At 36.2% G+C, this 8,761-nt stretch overlaps 1 non-coding gene across 1 annotated transcript; it reads right to left on the bottom strand.

Moving 5' to 3' along the window:
• Positions 1-3,249: 3,249 nt before the first annotated feature.
• LOC128040172 (small nucleolar RNA R71) lies at positions 3,250-3,356 on the bottom strand. The gene has a single exon (XR_008194831.1). It is a non-coding gene; the product is annotated as a small nucleolar RNA R71 (small nucleolar RNA).
• Between the last annotated feature and the right edge of the window lie 5,405 nt (positions 3,357-8,761).

The raw sequence follows: 8,761 nt of genomic DNA, 5'->3' as shown, positions 1-8,761 counted from the left end.
AAATAAAGGAAATTAATTAGGATTAAAATTTTACATCGACCTTTTTACTACATCTTTTGCAATACAAATATTTGTTCAGAACAGACTCTTTAGGGTTCCACCCTACAATATGCCATAATTCCACTGTATGCATAATAACCTGATATGTCAGTTTCTTGGCGTCATCCCTCCTGGCGCAAACTCTTATCAACAATATTTGAAACATAAAGACAACATTTGTAAGTTCAGAAGAACTTACAAAGTGTAAATACTGAATACCTTGACGGAAACTTTCATAATACTTGTAGAACCTCTATTCCATCTATGTTTTCTTAAGCACTTACTTCTATTTTGGTTGGATACTATCACAATTCCAGAGTTACACTTACACGCCAACTACCACAGTCTTAGCATTCCAATTCTCTCTGAATTTCCTGACCAACTTAAAATCCTCTCCAGACATTATGCTAATTTCATATTTCTCTTAAGACCACAAAAGCACTTATCACAAGAGTATAGCATTAGAACCCACTTAATACATACTACCTCTTTGTGCACACACTTATTCAAAAATGGTTGTTCACAAGAAACTAATTACTGGCAGATATATATACATTTCACATATACCCATGTAGATTTGAATACCACTAGAACAAAATCACTTTCTATTTCAAACTCAATACATGATGTTGGAAACACAGAAATTTACACATTTTTACATACCCTTGTTAACTTAAAATCATACAGTTTCGATAAAATTCTTATTGAAAAATAATTAATTTTACAAAATAATTAAAGTGCACTTAAAATATGAACATTTTGAATTTCATTTACTTTTATAATTAATTTTGATGAATTTTGGTTATTTTTGATAGATTTCACAAATGGCGAAAAATTCCTCGGAAGACACTGCTAGAAGCGCAAAACCAAGAAGCAATTTGAAGTATCGAGGCGAACTAAATTTTATCCTAAGACGGTCCAAAATTATATGTATTAATTCATAATAGAATTAATTTTAATTTATATCCAATTTAATTTGGGTTAATAAATTATTATTATTAATTAATTATGAAAAAGTGGTCCAGTTGAACTGAACCGAGTGAACTGAATCGACCAAGAAATGGACAGCCCAAAAACTGTCCCAAGAGCTGACCCAAATCAGCTTATTAGCTGATTATTTAATCTTGCAAAGAGTCTCTTGAAGACTTGTTCAAGTTGCATTCAAACCCTTCCACAATTGGTGGCTTTATAGATTTGCCCCAAGCCTAAATTAGCAAAGTTGAAACTATCAACCTTGCCACATGTATGGCAGGCCAAGGGAGGGCTCTTTTGCTGATAATTTTAGCTATTTTTAGCAGCCCTCCTCAGCTATAAAAACCCCCCTTAGGCTGGTCATTTGAAAAACACACCTCAAGCATTCACATCTTTCCTCTCTTCTCTCCACTTTCTCTCTTCTTTTCCATTCCAAAATTCCCTTGCTCTCTTGCCAATTTATCCTCTTGGGAAGGGGCATTCATCAGCTATTTGAAACAACAATTAAGTGTTCATAGCAGCCTTGGTCTATGAGGACAATGGAGAAGGAAGAACGGAACAACTAGTCAAGGCACGAAAAAACACCGGATTTGATTCTTGTTCCCTCTCTCTTTAATTTTTGTTTTTGTTATGCTAAACTTATCTATGAATATTTATGTCGTTGGAATGTTTAATTTAATCAACTTAGCTTGAATTTGATTCGTGTTTGGTTGATTACATTTCATTTGTTAAAATTATTGAAATTGTGTTTATGTTGTTAGAGGCCTCGGTAAGATGCTTGATTAAGTAAAATCATGACTAAGTTATTCTTGCATTACAATTGTTAGGTAACGAAGGAATTAATTATCTAACTGGATTGAAATTGTAATTAATGGACACAGTACTTAATCAGTGCATGTTTAATCATCTAAGGTAGCTGAGGGTTAGATTAGCAACGGTATCTGACGATACATTTGCCTTGCATAACTTGCAAGATTATTGTCATTAAACTGTTTCAAGGTTAGGATACTTTGTTACCTCACATGGTGTTTTATGTGCTTATTAAATCGAGTTAATTGTTTGAATTGACATAGGGATATGTACAAGAGATTATTTCGATTTAATAAGTATGTATGCCCAATAACGTATTTGCCTATTAAGATTTGTTTAATCGGTTGAATTGACATAGGGATATAGTCAAGAGATAAACGGATTTTGGTAGGTGAGTATGTTCATAAGTTAGCAAATTACCCAGTTTCTATGACCTTATCCGTAACAATATAAACATGAGTTTAATAATTCTATGTTAAGAAATGTAATTAATCTAACACAATTATGTCATCTTGATTAAAATCGTATTTTGAAATCATGCATTTAAGATTTATTTATTTAGTTTACTTAGTTTAAAATCTTAGTTTTTTTATCACCCTCTTCAAACAAAGTATTTTTCTTCACCAAAGTGTTTTAAATAGCATTCATAAATAATTCTTTTCACAGTCAATGTGGGTACGATAACTCAAAATTTACTTGTCACTTTATTACTTATTGCGATTGTGTACACTTGGACATTCCTGTCATTCCAAGTTTTTGGCACCGTTGCCGGGGATTGTGTTTTAAAAAAGTCATTATTTGTGAAGTTGTTAGTTTTGCATTTTGGTTTAGCTTTCTATTCAAATTTTAACTTAGTTAATTTTCCTGTGATTATTTCAAGTGTTTATGAGTATTGACTGAATCATCGATTTACTCCCAGTAGACCCTGAGATTGAACGAACTTTTCGACAACGAAGAAGACAAGGAAGTCAGAGAAGGACTGAAGAGATGAACTTCGAAAATCATCAAGGAAACAGAGCAAACCTTGCTCAATATCCTATCCTTATTGCTGATGATAGGGATAGAGCTTTGAAATAGTATGCCGTGCCAATATTTCATGATCTTAATCCGAGTATTAAGAGACCTGAAATTGAGGCACAATACTTCGAGTTGAAGCTAGTCATGTTCCAAATGCTTCAGATAGTGGGCCAATTCAGTGGAATGCCTACCGAAGATCCTCAGTTACACTTAAGACTGTTTATGGAGGTAAACGATTCTTTCAAGTTAGCCAGAGTACCCGAGGATGCATCACGATTGAAGTTGTTCCCATATTCACTAAGCGACAGAGCTCGAGCTTGGTTCAACTCATTACCACCAAACTCAATTTCAACGTGGCAAGAGTTAGCATAAAAATTCCTTATGAAGTATTTCCCGCCTAGAAAGAATGCTAAGTTGAGGAACGAGATCACTGCTTTCCAACAAATGGATGATGAGTCATTGTATGAGGCATAGGAAAGGTACAAAGAATTATTATGGAAGTGCCCTCGTCACGGAATCTGACATTGCATACAACTTGAGACATTTATAATGGTCTCAATGCTCACACGAGGATGGTAGTGGACGCTTCTGCTAATGGTACTCTCGTTTCTAAGTCTTATAATGAGGCTTATGAAATCATTGAGAGGATTGTCAGCAATAATTATCAATGACCAACCAATCGAGCAGCAAGACGAGTCATTGGAATACATGAAGTAGATGTTCTTACTTCACTCGCATCTCAAATATCATCAATATCCTCAATGTTAAAAAATCTTACTACTAATGGGTCTAATAGTTTTGCAGCATCGCCACTAAATCAATTTGAAAATGCAGTCTGTGTTTATTATGGGGAAGGACATTTGGTCAAAGAATGTCCATCGAATCCAAAATCTATGTATTACATGGGTAACCAGAACCAAAATCGACGAAGGCAGGGGCTGTAATCCAATTTCTATAATCCATCCTGGCGAAACCACCCGAATTTTTCCTGGAGTAACCAAGGGGTAGGAACCAGTAACAATTATGTCCAACCTAGATCGACTCAGCCACCTAGTTTTTCCCAACAAGTTGAGAAACCAATCCAAGCTGAACCATCCAATAGCCTAGAGTATCTATTGAAGGCATACATGGCGAAAAATGATGCCTCTCTATGAAATTTGGAGAATCAAGTGGGCTACCTTGCAACTGAACTCAGAAATCGACCACAATGTGCTTTACCGAGTGATACAGAGAATTCGAGGAATCCAGGGAAGGAGCATTGTAAAACGTTAACATTGAGGAGCGGAAAGACTTTGGAGCCCAATTTCGTCGAATTTGAGAAGGAGCCAGTTGACGCTCAAGACTCAAAAGGAAGTTCAATCGAGTGTTGAAATTCTAGTTTCAGCAGAAATTGAATCTGTAAAATCTAACAAGGTAACTTCTGAACCAGCTAATTTTGATCAACTAATAACTCTGTTAGATGTAGAATTGCTACAGGAAACGAATCAACCAGTTCTAGTAAAGAAACCTCCACCACTCCTCCCTCAAAGACTTCAGAAGAAGAAGTAGGAAATTCAATTCAAGAAGTTCCTATAAGTAATCAAGCAACTGCATATCATCATCTCGTTGGTTGAAGCACTTGAGCAAATGCCGAACTACGTCAAATTCATGAAGGATATCCTGTCAAAAAATGAAGGCTTGGAGAATTTGAGACGGTAGCCCTAACGAAGGAATGTAATGCATATCTTCAAGACAAACTACCCCCAAAATTGAAGGATCCTAGATGTTTTACCATACCTTGCAATATTGGATCAACATATTGTAGTAAGGCACTATGTGACTTGGGTGCAAGTATCAACTTGATGCCCATGTCAATATTTAGGAATTTGGGGATAGGTAAAGTTAGAACTATTACAGTTACACTTCAATTAGCAGATCGATCCTTAGCACATCCAGAAGGAAAAATTGAGGACGTACTGGTAGGTGTAGACAAATTTATCTTTCCTGCTGACTTTGTGATTCTAGACTTTGAAGCAGACAAAGAGGTGTAAATCATCCTAGGAAGACCATTCTTAGCAACTAAAAGGACCTGTATTAATGTGCAAAAGGGCGAGCATACTATGCATGTTTAGGATAATCAAGTAACATTTAACGTTTTTAAGTCCATCCGATTTCCTAACACAATTGATGATTGTTCTGCAGTGTTTAATTTAGAGGATTTAATCGTGGAGAAGGAACTCAATTATGTTGAGGACTCATTAGGACAAATTTTGACATCAGATCCTCCAAATGATGAAGAGGAGGATGAATACTTAGCTTTGTTAGAAGCTAATCAAATGGGATTTAATCTGCAATCCCGCTTTGAATCTTTGGAGTTAGAGAAAATGGATTATGCCCAACCAAAAGCATCAATCGAGGAGCCATCTAAATTAGAACTGAAGGTACTTCCCTCACATTTGAAATATGTTTATTTAGGTAACTCTTCTTCTCTGGCTGTGATTGTTTCAGTAGAATTAACTACTGAGCAATAAGAGAAACTCATCATGGTGTTGAAATAATTCAAGAAGGCTATCAGATGGACCATAGCCGATATTCGTAGAATTAGTCCATCTATATGCATGCAAAAGATGATCTTAGAAGATGGCGAAAAAGGGACGATTGATGGGTAACGAAGACTGAACCCCATCATGAAGGACGTAGTCAAGAAAGAAATCATCAAGTGGTTAGATGTGGGTATAATTTACCCCATCTCAGATAATTCATAGGTAAGTCTGGTCTAGTGCATGCCAAAGAAAGAGGGTATCATGGTCATCAAAAATGAGAATAATTAGTTGATACCGACTAGAACAGTTACGGGATAAAGAATTTGCATCAATTATCGGAAGCTAAACAAGGCAACTAGGAAAGATCACTTTCATTTGCCGTTTTTAGACCAGATGTTGGATAGACTCGCAGGGCGAGACTATTACTATTTTCTCGATGAATACTCGGGGTATAATCAGATTACAATAGCACCAGAAGATTAGCACAAGACAACATTCACCTATCCGTACGATACATTTGCACTTAGGCGCATGCCATTTGGTTTATGTAATGCATCTGCTACATTTCAAAGATGTATGATGTCTATGTTTACTGATATGGTTGAGAAATATTTGGAGTTTTTTATTGATGATTTTTCAGTATTCGAAGATACATATGATGATTGCCTAGCCAATCTAGCCAAGGTACTAAGGCAATACGAAGAAACAAACCTTGTACTTAACTGAGAAAAGTGTCATTTCATGGTACAAGAAAGTATTGTTCTAGGGTATCGGATAACAAGACATGGAATCAAGGTAGATAAAGCAAAGTTAGATGTTATTGAGAAACTCCCACCTCCAATATTTGTAAAGGGTGTTAGGAGCTTTTTGGTCCACGCCGGTTTCTATCGAAGATTCATCAAGGACTTCTCCAAAGTTGCTAAACCCTTATGAAAATTATTGGAGAAGGACACATCGTTTAAATTTGATAAGGAGTGCTTAAGAGCTTTCAATGATTTGAAGAGTCGGTTAGTCTCGGCACCCATAATAGTCACACCAGACTGGGATTTGACATTTGAATTGATGTGTGACGCAAGTGACTTCGCGATCGGAGCTATCATGGGTTAGCGAAGGAACAAAGTTTTTCATCCCATCTACTATGCGAGTCAGACTTTGATAGGAGCTCAACTGAATTATACGGTAACAGAAAAAGAGTTACTTGCTATTATTTTTGCTTTTGACAAGTTTCGATCTTATCTTGTAGGTACTAAAGTGACTATTTTTATGGACCACTCGGCAATTAAGTATTTACTTTCCAAGAAAGACGCTAAGTCGAAACTAATCTAATGGGTACTTCTACTTCAAGAGTTCGATCTAGAAATTCAAGATCAAAAGGGAGTGGAAAACCAAGTAGCAGACCACTTTTCCAGATTGGAGCCGCAAGAAGGAAACTCTCCTCTTATACCAATTCGAGAGACGTTTCTAGATGAACACATACTGAAGGTAAATCATGTTCATAATACCACTTGGTTTCCTGATATCGCTAACTTTTTAGCTTGTGGTTTGATGCCGATTGATAAGACGTATCATCAAAAGAAAAAGTTTCTTCACGATGTGAAGTACTATTTTTGGGAAGAACCGTATTTTTTTAAAAAGTGTGCAGATCAAATGATTAATAGATGCGTGGAAGAAGATGGAGTACATAAGTTTTATACCATTGTCACTCAACTTCGAGTGGGGGACACTTCGAAGGTACACGTACTGTAGCCAAGGTATTGCAAGCCAGATTCTATTGGCCAACACTATTCAAAGATTCTTCAAAGCTACAACTTACCAGACGAATGGGCAAGCTGAACTGGCAAACAAAAAGATGAAAGGCATACTTGAGAAGGTAGTTTGCCCGAACCGACGAGATTGGTCCAAAAGACTGGATGATGCTTTATGTGCTTATAGGACAGCATACAAGACACCTTTAGGGATGTCACCCTATAGGTTAGTCTTTGGGAAAACCTGCCATCTACCCTTTGAGTTAGAACTCAAAGCTTACTGGGCTCTCCAACGACTCAACTTGGATCTTAAAAGTTCCAAAGAGAAATGAATGCTTCAACTTAACGAGTTAGAAGAATTCTGAATGTCTTCATACGAGAATGTCAAATTACTTAAGGAGAGACTCAAGAAATGGCATGACAAGCACATTCGAGTTCGAGAATTTGAAGCAGGTCAGCAAGTCTATTTCATCCGATTCAGCCTTATGCCTAGCTCACATGGGACTACAATCTCATTAGAGCGAATGGTCTTATTATACTCGATTCTAACTGGGAATACCATTGATGTGGGAAAAATTATCCTGAGGGAAATGCGGAATTGTGCCGTTAGACGTTCACGTTTTGGCCCAGCTTACTTTCTCTTTATAATAACAATTTTGTGCCTGAAAGCTAAAATTCTTGCAAACGTAAAGAATACAGGCTATAGCCAGGGCACAATCACAGATTGGGACCTCTATTGGATAGCTGGAGACCTTGTTCTACAACAACGAGTTGAAGAAAGTGAGGATCCCAAAAAAGAAGAAGAAGAAGATCCCACAGAGATCGAGCCAGTGCAATCGACTGAAGTCCCTGATAAGGTGGAACCAATGGTACCAGAAGCTGAACTTGATATCGAGACTTCAATGTTCAGAGCTCAACCGCCTCGCCCAGATCTTCGAGATGAGCTGCCAAAGTTGATGGACATAATGTAACATACGCAATGGTAGCAACAAGCTTACTGGAAATACTCAAAAATAAGGGATGACTCGATGAGAAGTGCTCTTATGAAAATTTACAATGACCCATTTATTTTTGTGCCTGAGTTTCTAGATTACATATTTGAACCATGGATCCCATTATCAAAAAAGGAGCGAAGCGATTCATGCAAAGACAATAATGATGGAGTAAAAGCTGAGTCAAATTCAGAAAGATTTGCAAATAAATAAAGAGGGATGTTGACTTTATTTTATTTATGTTCTTAGGTTATTTTAGGATAAAGTTAATTAGGAATTTTTGCATAATAAAACAAGAGATGGAAATCATTAATAAAATTGAGCAAGTCGTGAAGTATAAAGTGTGGCAATAGATATATACATGTCTAGGATTGCATTTAGTAAGAGCTTGGTACTTAAGCAGTCAAATTGACTCACCTCCTCTTTTCTAGAATCCTACCTGGTGTATAGTATCTATTCACTTTAAACAATGAGGACATTGTTCATTTTAAGTAGGGGGACCGAAAAATTGAAATTATTTCCACTCAGAATAAATAGTTCTTTTAATTATGATTAGGATATACTTTGTTCAATAATTTGAAATTTTGTTAAGTATGCTAAACTTCAATATAAATAAAGTTCTATAATTTCAATAAATTGTTCTGTTAGCTGAATAATGATATAA

This window comes from Gossypium raimondii, chromosome 3 (genome assembly GCF_025698545.1).
Source record: "Gossypium raimondii isolate GPD5lz chromosome 3, ASM2569854v1, whole genome shotgun sequence".
Taxonomy (NCBI): Eukaryota; Viridiplantae; Streptophyta; class Magnoliopsida; order Malvales; family Malvaceae; genus Gossypium; species Gossypium raimondii.
The sequence above is the reverse complement of the archived record's forward strand: the minus strand, read 5'-3'. Positions and strand labels throughout refer to the sequence as shown.